The sequence below is a fragment of the Nycticebus coucang genome, chromosome 15 (genome assembly GCF_027406575.1).
Source record: "Nycticebus coucang isolate mNycCou1 chromosome 15, mNycCou1.pri, whole genome shotgun sequence".
NCBI lineage: Eukaryota > Metazoa > Chordata > Mammalia > Primates > Lorisidae > Nycticebus > Nycticebus coucang.
The window spans coordinates 78,464,798-78,479,719 of NC_069794.1; the positions used below are offsets into that span (position 1 = coordinate 78,464,798).

At 43.4% G+C, this 14,922-nt stretch overlaps 1 protein-coding gene across 6 annotated transcripts in view; it reads left to right on the forward strand.

The window, feature by feature from the left end:
• LOC128566755 (uncharacterized) overlaps window positions 1–14,056 on the forward strand; it is an 18,933-nt gene extending 4,877 nt beyond the window's left edge. Inside the window, exons 2-6 of one of the 6 annotated variants that reach the window (XR_008374627.1) lie at window positions 4,429–4,712; window positions 8,516–8,666; window positions 9,031–9,312; window positions 9,573–11,260; window positions 13,465–14,056. The gene's annotated coding sequence lies outside the window, so the exon portion shown is untranslated. The remainder of the gene's footprint in view (window positions 1–4,428; window positions 4,713–8,515; window positions 8,667–9,030; window positions 9,313–9,572; window positions 11,261–13,464) is intronic. The other 5 variants (XR_008374626.1, XR_008374628.1, XR_008374629.1 and 2 more) reach the window with 5 other exon arrangements.
• Window positions 14,057–14,922: the final 866 nt, after the last annotated feature.

Genomic DNA, 14,922 nt, shown 5'->3' on the forward strand with positions numbered 1-14,922 from the left:
TAGGGCGCCAGCCCCAAATACCAAGAGTCGGGCACCTGTAGTCCAAGCTACATGGGAGGCTGAGGCAAGAGAATTGCCTAAGCCCAAGAGCTGGAGGTTGCTGTGAGCTGTGACACCACGGCCCTCAGTAGTGAGACTCTGTCTCTTAAAAAAAAAAAAAAAGTATGTGCAAAGAGATGGAAAAGGGCCCTATAAATATAACTATGTAACATTTGAGCTCTGCTTCCTCTGTCAATGTTTTTTCAACAGTAAATTGCAATAAATTAGTAATTAATGAAATCAAGTAAGTAGGCTGTTACCAGATTTTTTTAAGTTAAATAAAATAGAATGGAAAATATCAGAGTGCATTCTGCACAGTGAGGATAAGGATCGCTATGCAAAACTTCTCTCAGTGACATACGTATGTGTGTCATAAATCATAATATAACAACTATTTCTACTTTGGCTGCCATACAAAATTTTGAATGGTGTGTGGTCCTTACTTTAAGCCTTTTCATTTTAAATATCCTATTCAGTGTGTGTCTTTGTTGAAAAACAACTCAAATCCTCTTTGGAGAGAGAAATTTAGGTGAAAAATGGGAAGTATGGGGAGAAACTCATGCCAAATACTATTTGGACAAGATACGATTGTTCAGCTCTTATTTCTTGGGCCCAAATCCACCCTTCTATACGCTGCTCTGTGATGAGTGATGCTGGAGATGGGGTGAGACACTGAAAACTAGATTTCTTCTTTGGCACCTGGCTATTGGTCAGGCTTTGCCAATCAACATGAGGCATGCGGGAGGCTATAAGACTGAAGGCCAGAGGAAGGCCTGGTTTCTTCCTTTCTGCGTCCAGTTTTCCTCAGTGCAAGCCTGCCCACACATCTTCAAAGAGTGACCCGTTAGCCCATTAATAGCACCTTATTGCGATTTGTAGTTTTTCAAGAATTAGCACCTTCTCAAAGACAGACACCAGTTCATCATCAGCCCCTCCTGATCTAAGTCTCTCCTCCTTTGAACTTCTAGTTTTCATATATATGTGTGTGTGCGTGTGTATAATTTTTTTTTTTTTAAACAGAGTCTCACTCTGTTGCCGTGGGTAGAGTGCTGTGGCATCACAGTTCACAGCAACCTCAAACTTTTGGGCTCAAGAGATCCTCTTACTTCTCCCTCCAGAGTAGCTGGGACAACAGGTGGATGCCTCTACACTTGGCTAGGTTTCTTTCTACTTTTAGTAGAGATGTGGCCTCACTCTTGCTCAGCCTGCTAGATTTCATATTTATTGATAAAACCTCTTTATTTTGCTGCTTCAGCCCTAGAACTGATAGCTGCTTGTTGTCGTTACACCTCTTGTGATACCTTGTGTTCCATTTTTACTTTTTTGGTTTTCTAATACATAATTCTCCTCCTAAGTGAATTTGTATTCTGACTAGATTGTGAACTAAGAGACACCATAATGTGCTTTGAGGGCAAGGTAGATTGTTCAGGGGGAAGTGACAGAATTTATACATTTTTCCCAGCCTCCCTGCCTGTCTATGGAGAACTCACATTGACTGTGAGTGACCAGTCAAGATAAGACATTTGGTTTATCTATGTGAAAATACCTGATTACTTAGCTTATCCATTTTGGGACTGGTCTTAGAAGTCGAATTGTTACTAAAGTTATGTTTTTAAATTGCATTGGTGAGATGTGATCCCTGTAAAGACAAGGCATCTTTCATCCTGCAAAAACATGTCACTAGGGAATGATTTGCGGGATTCTGTGTCATTAATTTATAACATTGTGTTACACAAAGTTCACATTTCGTTTTACAACAGAAGCTATGGGGATGTGCCAGTTCTGATTTTGTTTTGTTTTGTTTAGATAGAGGCTCATTCCGTCGCCCAGACTACCTCATAGCAACATCAAACTCCTGGGTTCAACCAATCCCCTTGCCTCAGCCTTTGGAAGCTGGCACTATAGACACCCACCACAATGCCCCACTAATTTTTCTATTTTTAATAGAGACAGGGTCTCGCTTATGCTCAGGCTAGTCTCAAACTCTTGAGCTCAAGTTATCCTTCTCCCGCCTTGGCCTCCCAGAGTGCTAGGATTATAGGTATGAACCACCATACTGGCCCTGATATTTATTTTTAAATTGCACATACACATACACATTCATATATAGTTACATACAATGTGTTATATGTGAAACATTTTATAATAAAATATGAGACAAAATTCAATGCATTAACATAAATAGCCCCACATGTACTATTACTTTCTAATGTACTTCTTAATCACGACACAAATCTTTCAAATATTGGAGTCCGTTCCTTTTCCCTTCCAGAATCCTCTTGAATCTGTTTCCTTCTGTGCTTCTCCCACCAAGGTTTTTCCTTCTCCTCCCTCCTTTCTCACCAGTTCTGTTGCCATGGATAACTGATCTTGCTCTCTGTAGCACTGTCTTCTCCAACCCATCCCTCACTGAGGCCTGAAAACCTTCCTTTCTTTCTTTCTTTTTGTGTTTTTGAGACAGAGTATCACTTTGTTGCCCTCAGTAGAGTGACACCATGGTGTCACAGCTAACAGCAACCTCCAACTCCTGGGCTTAAGCAATTCTCTTGCCTCAGCCTCCTGAGTAGCTGGGACTACAGGCACCTGCCACAACGCCTGGGTTGTTGTTGTTGTTGCTGCTGCTGTTTTAGCTGGCTGGCCGGGGCTGGGTTTGAACCTGCCACCTTCGGTATATGGGGCCGGTGCCTACCCACTGAGCCACAGGCACTGCCCAACCTTTCTAAAATGTGAATATGATCACATCTCTCCATCCTGCAAAGCTATGCATTAACTTCTATAGTCTGAAGGGTCAAGTGCAAATTCCTCAGACAGGACTATCAGGCCCTTCCTTCTCTGGGACCATAGGTACAGGTGTGGGTCCTAAAACCTACTACATAACCTGTAAACAACATAGCTCAGCCTCTAACTAAAAGGGCCTACTAGCTGACACTGCCTGCCTTCTTTCCTTCTGTCCAGCCTTCTCTTAAAATGTATTGAGTAATTACTGTCCTAGGCTCTGGACCTGGCCTTGGGTCCTCCAAAAGCCTATTATCACACCAAGTATTGGATGTTCTCCATGAAAGTCCCAAACTTCTCCAGAATCCTTCTGTGGTAACTAGCTTATGAAATGGCCCCCAGTGAGTCATCCCCCTCGATTTCCACGCCTTTATTTCCTCTCACATTGAATCTGGACTGGGCCTATGGCTCACTTTAACCAGTAGACTACAGCAAAATTGATACTATGCCAGTTCTGGGCTTAAAACTTAGGAAGACCTGACAGCTTCTACATTTGTGCTTTGGAGAATCCCGGACATCCCTATGTTTAAAAAAAGAAAAAAAAAAATACACAGCTGTTTTGCTAGTAAGATGACATCATGAAAGGTTCACATAAAGATACTCCACAGAGAAGAGAAACCCTAAGAAAACATGAAGAGAAGGCCAGGGATGGTGGCTTACACCTGTGATCCTAGCCCTCTGAGAGGTCGATGCCAACCCGAGCCAGAGTGAGATCCTGTCTCTAAAAAAATAGCTGAGTGTCACGGCGGGAGCCTGTAGTCCCAGCTATTGAGGAGGCTGAAGCAAGAGGATTGCTTAACCCAAGAGTTGGAGGTTCTGTGAGCTATGGCTCTCTACCCAGGGAGACAGAGTAAGACTCTGTTGAAAGGAAGGAAGGAAGAGAGAGAGGGGAGAGAGGAAAGAAAAAGAGAGAGACAGAGAGAGACAGAGAGAAAAGAAAGGGAGGAAGGAAGGAACGAAGGAAGAAAGAAAGAGTGGGGGAAGGAAAAGAAAAGGAAATAGTGACTAATTCTCATTTAAGTTGGATTTAATTTTGACCAAAGTACATTACTTGAACAATAATTTTTAATTCAACTTGTTAATATATTGTTTAGGATATTGCATCCTCATTTATAAGTGAAATATGTTTGTAATTTCCCTTTATAATAATATATATTTTTCCGATTTTAATCTCAGGTATATCCAGATGAAGTAGAATGAGTTTGAAGTATTTCTTCTTTTTCTATTGTCTGTAAGATTTGGCATGCTCTGTTTTTTGAAATTATCTTCTATTTTTATTTATAAATATTAGTTGTCTATTTTTTTGAGACTTTGGAAAAAGAAAGAAAGCGAGAGAGAGAGAGGAAAAAAAGAGAAACAATTTGAAGAATTTCATGCTATAGGTGATTAGGTATTTATGAAGTCATTGAAAAAAAGCCACCAGGTTTTTTGCCTCAAGGTCATATTGCCATAATTGTAATACAGAAGTCTAGAAACTGCTGATTTTACCATATTTCTACCCTATATCCAAGAAGATGATGGAAAGTGGATTTGGCTATGCAAATACATCTGCCAGAACCAGTCAACCCCAAACATGACAACAACAACGACCTCTCTCCTCTTTCTGTCTTCCAGATATTGGACGCATGCATCTCAATTGGCAGAACCTTCATCACACCTGGAGGTCAGATCTTGCTGCTAAAACTTCTGGAAAACCCAGATGCCACTCCCAGCTACTCAGGAGGCTGAGGTGGGAGGATCTCTTGAGGCCAGGAGTTTGAGGCAGCCGTGTGCTATGATTGCACCTGTAAATAGCTGCTGCATTCTATTCTGCTCTCAACATAGTGAGAGCTCATCACAAAGAAAAAATATAACTTCTGAAAAATGTAGCTTTTAGCATTGCAACTAATACTATACAGGTGAGAATAAAAATGAAGTTAGAAATGGATGATGAGGGTCAATTAACAACATGTAGCGTCTTTCTGTATCCCTACCCCAATCCAAGCTCTGGTAAGTAGAGGGTCTTACAGGTTTATTGAATGAATTGGTAAACATACAAATAAATTATCAGTCAGTCAGGATAGCTTATAGTTATGGTTCTCTCCCATGCTAGATGCTAGGAAAGCAAAGGTGAACAGATGGTAAAGACATTTCCAAAAAGCAAAGTCCCAGGGAAGAGCTGAAGTGTGAATTTTATAAGATTCTCACTATTATTTTTGGAGTCCTTATCTTCTACTCTCTTGTGAAAGTAAATAGGCAAATGCAGAATCCATTTCAGATTTTAACCTCGTCAACATGTTTTGCTAATGTAACTAGATTATCCTGGCTGTTTTTCCAAATCCAGCCCTGTAGCTGATTCAAAAAAACATAAAGCATGTTTAAAGACAATAAATCAGCCACAGTCTATATTCTTGAAAACAGTCACAACTAAGGCTGTCTTGAAAGGTAAACTCTATGGCTTCCTCTTGAACTTTATTTAACCTTGGAGGTTAAATAAAATCACTTCACACATGCTATTTATTTATCCAAGCTGTCACTTAAAGCTCCACATAGCTGTCAATCCTGTGATGTGGAAAAGTGGAACACAGACCAGAAATAGGAATTCAAGAGTCTAGTGTTCTTTTCTTAGTTTAGCAATCAGCTTGTAAATTCTAGTTAAGAACTTGTTTTCAGCTATATTATTTTCACCATTTACAAAGTGCAGGTTTTATATGGGTAGCCAAACAAGGCTAATAAAATATTGGACAGTTGCCATAGATACCATTACCTTTATCTGCTTTATGTTGAATATATGAGAAAATTTGTTTAATTATAAGGCTTATGCCCCACTATGCCCCACACATCCCTCACACAATTTGTTTAGCCATTCATAAACAAAAGATTAGGATTTTGTGTTAAAAGAAATTAATTGATCTCAGGTGTTCTGTACAAATTTTTTTGTTGGTTTCCATTTCTGTTGTTAAGTTCTTGTGCTTTCGGCTAGGAGTGGTGTCTGGCACCTGTAATCCTAGCACTCTGGGAGGCTGAGGCAGGTGGATTGCTTGAGCTCAGAAGTTTGAGACCAGCCTGAGCAAGAGCAAGACTCTGTCTCTACTAAAAATAGAAAAACTATCTGGGTATTATGGCAAACACTTGTAGTCCCAGATATTCAGGAGGCTGAGGCAGGAGGATCACTGGAGCCTCAGGAGTCTGAGGTTGCTGTGAGCTATGCCACCAGGGCAGTCTAGTCTGGGGCAACAGTGTTAAGATTGTCTCAAAGGAAAAAATAATCTTGTGCTTTTTAAAGAGGTTGCTTAGGCTGGGCGCCTGTGCTCAGTGGTTAGGGTGCCGGCCATATGCACCAAGGCTGGTGGATTTGAACTCGGCCCAGACCTGCTAAACAAAAAATAGCCAGGCATTGTGGGCAGGCACCTGTATTCCCAACTACTTGGGAGGCTGAGGCAAGAGAACTGCTTGAGCCCAAGAGTTTGAGGTTGCTGTGAGCTATTGATAGCACCGCACTCTACATAGGGTGACAAAGTGAGACTCTGTCTCAATAAAAATAAAATTAAATAAAGTGGTTGCTTAATAGCTTAAAAAAAGATGAGATAAAACTATAACCAAATATTAAGTCAGGAGAGTGCAACTGGGCATTCCTTTTATTTTACATTTTCTTCTGCATTGTCTCTATTTGTGATGATGGGCGTGGACTGATTTTAAAATTAAAAGTACACTTTCTAAGTGTTGTCGATGACTAACTCTGAGTACAGAGATTGCAGGTGATTAAAAAAAATTTTTCTTGGGCGGCGCCTGTGGCTCAGCCGGTAGGGCGCCGGCCCCATATACCAAGGGTGGCGGGTTCAAACCCAGCCCCGGCCAAACTGCAACAACAACAACAAAAAAAATAGCCGGGCGTTGTGGCAGGCGCCTGTAGTCCCAGCTACTTGGGAGGCTGAGTCAAGAGAATCGCCTAAGCCCAAGGATTTGGAGGTTGCTGTGAGCTGTGTGACGCCACGGCACTCTACCAAGGGCGATAAGGTGAGACTCTGTCTCTACAAAAAAAAAAAAAAATTGTTTTCTTATTTGAACTTTACTTATGTTGAGAAAAATCAGCATTATTTAAAAGAACATTGACTAAACTTTGTCACTTTTCCTGCAGAAAAGAGCAACAAGTGTATCAAGTTACAAGTAGGTCTGTTCTGAGAAGTCTATAAACTCTTCTCCACCTCATTAATCATTGGCTGACCTGTAGAGACTCAGGAATAATGAGCTGGGGTCAAACTGCACAGTACTTGGAAGGCTGTCTGACTTCTAATGTACTGAGAGGGATGGCCTCAGACCTCACAGTTCAAGGTCAGACTGACTGGGAAGGGAACAGGAGTCTTCCTAGGGTGTGAAGGGTAGAACCTGGCCAGACAATGCCAGGTACTCCAGAGTAAATTGCCTTAGTTAAGGCATTATTTGTATGGTGTGATTCCTTATTGTGGTTTTCCATTTGTTCTCATCCCATAAATTTGTGTGAACTGCTGATCACTGAGTCTAGAAAGAGGCAAGATATATGTAGGATCCTTGCCCTCAAAAAGTCCATCATCAAAAGCAAGAATTAGACAGGCAAAACAGATAAATTATAATGCAATATAGTAAGTGATATAACATAGGTTTACACAAAGTGCTCAAGAAGTACAGAGTACAAGCGTGGAGGATTCAGGGGAGTCCTAACAGAGTTACTCCTGAAGTAGGCAAGCTAGGAGAAGGCAGCTGGGAGAGGAGGGAATCTCAAGCCCACAGAACACCTGGGGCAAAGATCTAGAAACAAGAACTAGCAACGAGAAAGGATACATTCATAATTTCTGCATTTGTTTTGTATGACTGTTGTCAAATTACCACAAATGTAGAGGCTTCCAACAACAGAAGGTGGCTATGTAAAGATCATGGAAGCAAGATTTTGTAGAAATGAGATTAGAAGAGCAGCCTTGAGAGGTTGGAAAGGGCAAGAAAAGGCAGGAACGGTGGCTTACACCTGTAATCCTAGCACTCTGGGAGGCTGAGGCTGGTGGATCCCTTAAGCTCAGAGTTCAAGACCAGCCTGAGCAAGAACGAGACCCCATGGGCGGTGCCTGTGGCTCAAGGAGTAGGGCTCCAGCCTCATATACTGGAGGTGGCAGGTTCAAACCTGGCCCCGGTCAAAAACTGCAGAAAAAAAAGAACGAGACCCCCATCTCTAGTAAGAATTGAAAAACTAGCCAGGGGGCAGCGCCTGTGGCTCAGTAAGTGGGGCGCTGGCCCCATGTACCAAGGGCATGGGTTCGAGCCCGGCCCCAGCCAAACTGCAACAACAACAACAAAAAATAGCCGGGCGTTGTGGAAGGCGCCTATAGTCCCAGCTGCTTGGGAGGCTGAGGCAAGAGAATCACCTAAGTCCAAGAGCTGGAGGTTGCTGTGAGCTGTGATGCCAAGCACTCTACCGAGGGCAACATAATGAGACTGTGTCTCTAAAAAAAAAAAAAAAAGAAAGAAAAAGAAAAACTAGCCAGGCAGTGTGGTGGGTACCTGTAGTCCTGCTACTCAGGAGGCTGGGGCAAGAGAATTGCTCAAGCTCAAGAGTTTGAGGTCGGTGTGAGCTATGATGCCACAGCACTCTACCCAGGGTGACAGACTCTGACTCAAAAAAATAAATGAAATGAAATGATAAAGAGTAAAATCTGAAAATGGCTAAAAATATTTTGTTATTCCTTCTCTGAAGAAGTGGATTTATGTCCTCTCCTCTCAAAGCTGCTTCAATCAATGGACAATACTAGTGAGAGTGACACCATACGATCTGAAGCTGTATCATAATTGTAAACACAGTTTCCACCTCACTTTCTGAAACAACCCTTGGAGCTGAGAACCACAAGGTAAGAATTCTAATGACATCATGGAAGCCCAAGCCAAGTGAAGAGAAATTCTGGTTAATAATCCATAATAAGATGAACCTTTGAGGGCGGTGCCTGTGGCTCAGTCGGTAAGGCGCCGGCCCCATATACCGAGGGTGGCGGGTTCAAACCCAGCCCCGGCCAAACTGCAACCAAAAAATAGCCGGGCGTTGTGGCAGGTGCCTGTGGTCCCAGCTACTCGGGAGGCTGAGGCAGGAGTTGGAGGTTGCCCAGGAGTTGGAGGTTGCTGTGAGCTATGTGAGGACACGGCACTCTACCGAGGGCCATGAAGTGAGACTCTGTCTCTACAAAAAAAAAAAAAAAATGAACCTTTGACTTGTTGCAGCCCAGACACGAACTATATAAGTAAAGCAACCTCTAGGTGATTTTGGCTGCAGCCATTCCAGTCTTCCTAACTGAGGTTCCAGACATTGTGAAGGGCAGAAGGCACAGAAGGGTGGTGTTGGTCAAGCCTTGTTTGGGCCATAGCAGAAGCCTGGAGGTAAGGAGAGGTTCCCAGAAGAACAAAGGATTAGTCACAGCAAACAGGTGGGGCGGGGGAGGCCCAGGAGGGGAATGCAATGGAAGCAAGCGCCTGGATATTCAGAACTAAGATCAGGATGGAGGGGTGGTGCCTGTGGCTCAGTGAGTAGGGCGAGGGTGGCGGGTTCAAACCCAGCCCCCGCCAAACTGCAACAAAAAAATAGCCGGGCGTTGTGGAGGGCGCCTGTAGTCCCAGCTACTCGGGAGGCTGAGGCAGGAGAATCATGTAAGCCCAAGAGTTAGAGGTTGCTGTGAGCCGTGTGACACCACGGCACTCTACCCGAGGGCGGTACAGTGAGTCTCTACAAAAAAAAAAAAAAAAAAAAAAAAGATCAGGATGGAAAGAGCAAGGGCTGGGATATCTGGACGCTGCACATCTGGACACCTGGGTGAATGGACCAAAGAGATGTGTCCAGAAAGGCAGAGGGTGGGCCACAGCAGACCTGGGAGCCTTTGGAGTCTCAACTTCCTTTCATGCTTTTCCTTTCACAGGGAAGCCACAGAAGGACTAAACCAAAAGGGGAAAGGGCTGGTGTCTGGGGCTTCCAGCCCAAGGGAGGTGACACTGGGGAGGGGTAGAAGGAGCAGTGTATAGGCTCAGCACCTGTAGCTCAGTGGTTAGGCAGCCACATACACCAGGGTTGGCAGGTTCGAACCCACCCAGGCCTGCCAAACAACAATGACAACTACAACAACAAAAAAAAACAGGCATTGTGGCGTAGTTACTGCAGTCATGGCTGTAGTCATAGCTATGTGGGAGGCTGAGACAAGAGAATCATTTGAGCCAAAAGAGTTTGAGGTTGCTGTGAGCTAGACACCGTGGCTCTCTACCGAGGGTGACAAAGGAAGTCTCTGTCTCAAAAAAAAAAAAATCTCATACCTGCAAAGACTTTTTTGGTTGGGTTTTGCTTGTTTGTTTTTTGTTTGTTTGGTTTGGTTTAGTATTTTTTGCAGTTTTGGCCAGGGCCGGGCTTGGACCTGCCACCCCTGGTATATGGGGCCGGCACCCTACTCCTTGAGCCACAGGCGCCACCTGCCAGTATCTTCTTGGGGACATTTTTTTTAGCTTACTAGCATTTCATAGTTGCAAAATGTTATAATATGTATATTCTTTTGTATCTTGCCTTTTTAAATGTATGACCCAAAATACGATTCCCCGTGCCATTACTTACACCGAAAATAGCAGTTTGATGGTTATGTATGGATCTTCATGACTGTGAGTAGTTTAAGACTTGTAAAATATATCACCAAATTGGCATTTAAAAAATATATATTAATGTATTATCTTATATATATAAATGTATTATCTTATTATTTGTGTAGGAGATGCCTGTTTCATCATATCCCCAGCAGCACTGAGTACTGGTTTTTGTTTTTTTTTGGAAGTGTTAGTTGTTTGCTGATATTTCTTTAGAAATCTAGTGTTTTTCTTATCAATTTATTTCTTTTTTTTAATAGTATTTTGTTGTTGTTGTTGTTGTTGCAGTTTTTGGCCAGGACCAGATTTGAACCTGCCACCTCTGGTATATGGGCTGGCACCCTACTCCTTGAACCTACTCTTATCAATTTCTATTGGGATATATATATATACACATACATATATAATAAGGATACCAATCCTCTGTCTTTTTTTAGCAATTTTTTTTTGTCATTTTATAATTTGCTTTTATGGCTATGATCTTTTCGATAGCTATCTATTAGTTTCTTTGTCATTTCAAACCCTGCCTTTATACTTAGAATGTCTGCTTCTCTCAGAAAGCAGACACTACAGTGGTTTACATAGCATGGTGTTTGATGTCAGAAAAGCCTGGATTAGTATTTATCCCATAGGAATGGATACTGATTGTTGCAAAACTTAAACAAAATAATTTAAGTTAAAAAAATAAGCACTCACACCATTTCTTTTAGTTCTGTTTAGGAGAAGAACAAATTCAGGCTGAGAGTGCTGGCCCGCGCCTATAATCCTAGCACACTAAGAGGTTAAAGTGGAACGATCTCTTGAAGTCAAGAGTTGGAGACCAGTCTGAATAAGAGTAAGACCCTATATCTACAAAAATAGAAAAAAATGGCTGGGTCTTGGGCCTGCAGTCCCAGCTACTGGGGAGGCTAAGGCAGAAGGATTGTTTGAGCCCTGGAGTTTGAGGTTGCAGTGAGCTATGGTGATGTCATTGCACTCCATCCCAAGCAACAGAGCAACACTCTATCTCAAAAAATAAACAAACAAGGCAGAGTGCAGGTTTGAGGTTGCTGTGAGCTATGATGCCACAGCACTCTACCGAGCGTGACAAAAATGAGGATTAAACCTGTAATCTTAGCACTTTGGGAGGCTGAAGCAGGGGGATAGCTTTAACTCAAGAGTTTGAGACCAGCCTGAGTAAGGGCCAGACCCCTCATAAAAAACAGCTAGTGTTGTGGCAGGTGATTATAGTCCCAGCTATTAGGGAGCCTGAGGCAAGAGGATTGCTCAGGAGTCTGAGGTTGCTGTGAGCTATGACACCAACAGGGTGATGGAAGGAGAGACTTTGTCTCAAAAAAGAAAAGAAAGGGTGGCGCCTGTCGCTCAGAGGAGTAGGGCGCCGGCCCCATATGCTGGAGGTGGCGGGTTCAATCCCAGCCCTGGCCAAAAACTGCAAAAAAAAAAAGAAAGAAAACAAAACAAAACAAAACAAACTGCTAGCAGACTCAAAACAAATCATGGAAAGGAAAATGCAAATGCCCAATAAACATATGGAAATATGCTCAACCCACATAATAATTTTTTTTTTTTGAGACAGAGTCTGAAGCTGTCGCCCTGAATAGAGTGCCGTGGCGTCACAGCTCATAGCAACCTCAAACTCTTCAGCTTAAGTGATTCTCTTGCCTCAGCCTCCCAGTAGCTCAGACTACAGGCATCTGCCACAACACCTGGCTATTTTTTTGTTGCAATTGCTATTGTTGTTTTAGCTGGCCCAGGCCAAGTTCAAACCCGCCAGCCTCGGTATATGTGGCGGGCACCCTACCCACCACTACGGGCGCCGCCAACCCACTTAATAATTTTTGAGTGGAAAGTTAAATTGGTTATCATTATTTGTCCAATCAGATTAGCAAAAACTTAAATCATAACCTCTAGTGCAAAAGAGGATATGAAGAAAGGGGAACTCACTCTTGAACACTGTGAATTGTGTGACTTGCTCAACCTTTTTGGAAAGCAATGACTATTATTTACTAAAGTTAAAATTATGCATATTCTTTGATCCAGCATTCTCTACTTAAGTAATGCATCTTTCAAAAATACAAAAACACGAAGGGATATATAAGATGTTTACCTCTTTACGATTTGTAGTAACAAAACACTGACAACAATTTGAATGTACACTGGTAAGAAAATAATTAGAAAAGGGATTTTTAGCTGCATGTGGCCTGTAGTTCTAGCTACTGGAAGCCAGGAGTTCTAGGCCAGGCTGGAAATACAGCAAGACACCAGCTGATGTCAAAAAAAAAAAAAAAATACAGAGAGAGAGAACAGGGATTTTTATCTGTGACTATTACTGCTATTTTCCAAGCACCTAGCATATTGTAAACATTTAAAATAAATTGTCCAGGGCATGTACTCCCAGCTACTTGGGAGGCTGAGGCAAGAGGATCACTTGAGCCCAAGAGTTTGAGGTTGCTGTGAGCTATGATGCCATAGCACTCTACTGAGGGTGACAAAATTGAGACTATCTCAAAAAAATAAGTTGTTGAATAAATGAGTAAAAATTCTGGTATATTCGCATTTATAAAATTTTATAATAATTTATAAAATTAATTAATTTTTAATAAACTTTCATTTTAATTTTATTTATTTATTTATTTAATCTGAGACAGTCTCACTTCGTCACCCAATGCAGGGTTGTGACAGTTCACAGCAACCTCAAACTCAAGCAATTCTCTTGCCTCAGCCTCCCGAGTAGCTGGGACTACCCGTGCCAGCCACAAGGCCTGGCTATTTTTAGAGATAAGGTCTCTCTCTTGCTCAGGCTGGTCTCCTACCTGTGAGCTAAGGCAATCCGCCGCCTCGGCCTCCCAGAGGGCTAGTATTACAGGCGTGAGCCACTGCGCCTGGCAATTTATAAAATTTAGACATTAAAAAAATTGGTTGGATTTATGGTTAATGAACTGGGGAAATGCTCATGATATTAAGTGATAAAAGCAAGTCACAGAGTTAAGTATGATTTCATTGTTGTTGTTATTTGTTTGTTTGTTTGTTTGTTTTAAGGATTGAAAATGAAGAACAAGCAATTCTTGAAATGACATGAACTGGTGTTAACATTGGTCTGGCAGAGGGATGGAATCGAAACGATCGGGGAGAAATTACTAACTTTTTTCTTTCCACACCTCTGCATTGTTGGAAGGAATTGTTTGTGCAAACCCTTACTTTGCACTAATAAAAGCTCAAACCCGACCAAACCTTGCTATTTCTCATAAACGATACGCTTGAATTGCACACACACTAGAAACAAGTGAACTTGACGCTATCAGGTATTTTTTTGTACAGTATTGGTTTGCTGTCTTTTTCTTTGAGTGTTTGTTGAACCTCGTAAAGTCTGCTCCCCCTGTCCCCTTTAGTTTGCTCTGCCTGTCCCTTTCCTGCGGGTATTTTTGCTGTGGAGCCTGCCAACTCTGTCCTGCCCGCTTATCTCTTTGACTCCAGTTTGGAGCCTGAGCTGCTTCTGTGGGGGCAGCTACTGTGTGCACTCTCGACCTTTGCCACTTGCCGCGCTGGTGAGAACTGGAGGAGGATGTGGTTTAGCCAGAATGTGACACAAGCGTCCTTGTTTCTGGAATATACCCCGAAGTACAAGTCTCATCTCCAATTCTGAAAGAATTATTGGAGGAAGGGGATTTGCTTGGAGGAGGTGGGGGTGAGAGGGGAAGATGAGGGGTTGTTGGAGAAGCACGAAGCATGGCGCCTCTATTAATATTAACTTTTCTTAATAAGACCTGTTCCTTTTCTCCCCGGGGCTCACAAAGCAGGAAGTAAAGGGCAGTGGTACAGGGAAAGGAATTGGCAGGAAGAGAAGACCTTGAGTAAATTATTTAGCTGTGCCATGAGATTAAGAGTGATTCCGCCCTCCTCCCTACTCCACACACCGCAAAGTGGGCCCAGGTTGGGGATCAGCCCTCAAATGGCCACTAACCATTTAAGCCGAGAGGCAAAATCAGGTTTCTGGGAGCCCCCAAATTGCAGGGGTCTGGTGAGGGGCAAAGGCCATGGTGGCGACCCGGGAAGGCGTTTCTTTGTCTGTGATGAGATGGAAACCGTCTTTGGGCCACAAACGGACTCTGGGGGAGAATGGCCTTTGCCTAGAGGGCAGGCCGCGCCTTCTGGTGGCTGTGAAGAGAAACCTGAAAAAGGTGACACCCCCTGAGCCCTACCCCGAGCCCCGAGCCCCGAGCCCCGAGCCCTCGGCGGGGAAGTCAGGAAAGCCATCGAGGCGGGTGGGGAAGGGCCGCGGGGTCCCCGGGCTCTTCTTGCAGCGGCTCAGTCCTGTGGCTTCCCGCTCCGAGTCCCGGCTCTCTCAAGGCCCCAGGGCCGGGGCCAGAGTCCGGCGGCTGCTCCCCACCCCCGACCCGCTGTTCCGCCCTTTCAGCCGGAGCGGCAGCGCCGCCTGCCGGGGGCCTCGGAGACCAACCCGGTGCCCGCAGGCCGCGGTTGGGAGCAGCGCGGAGGGGG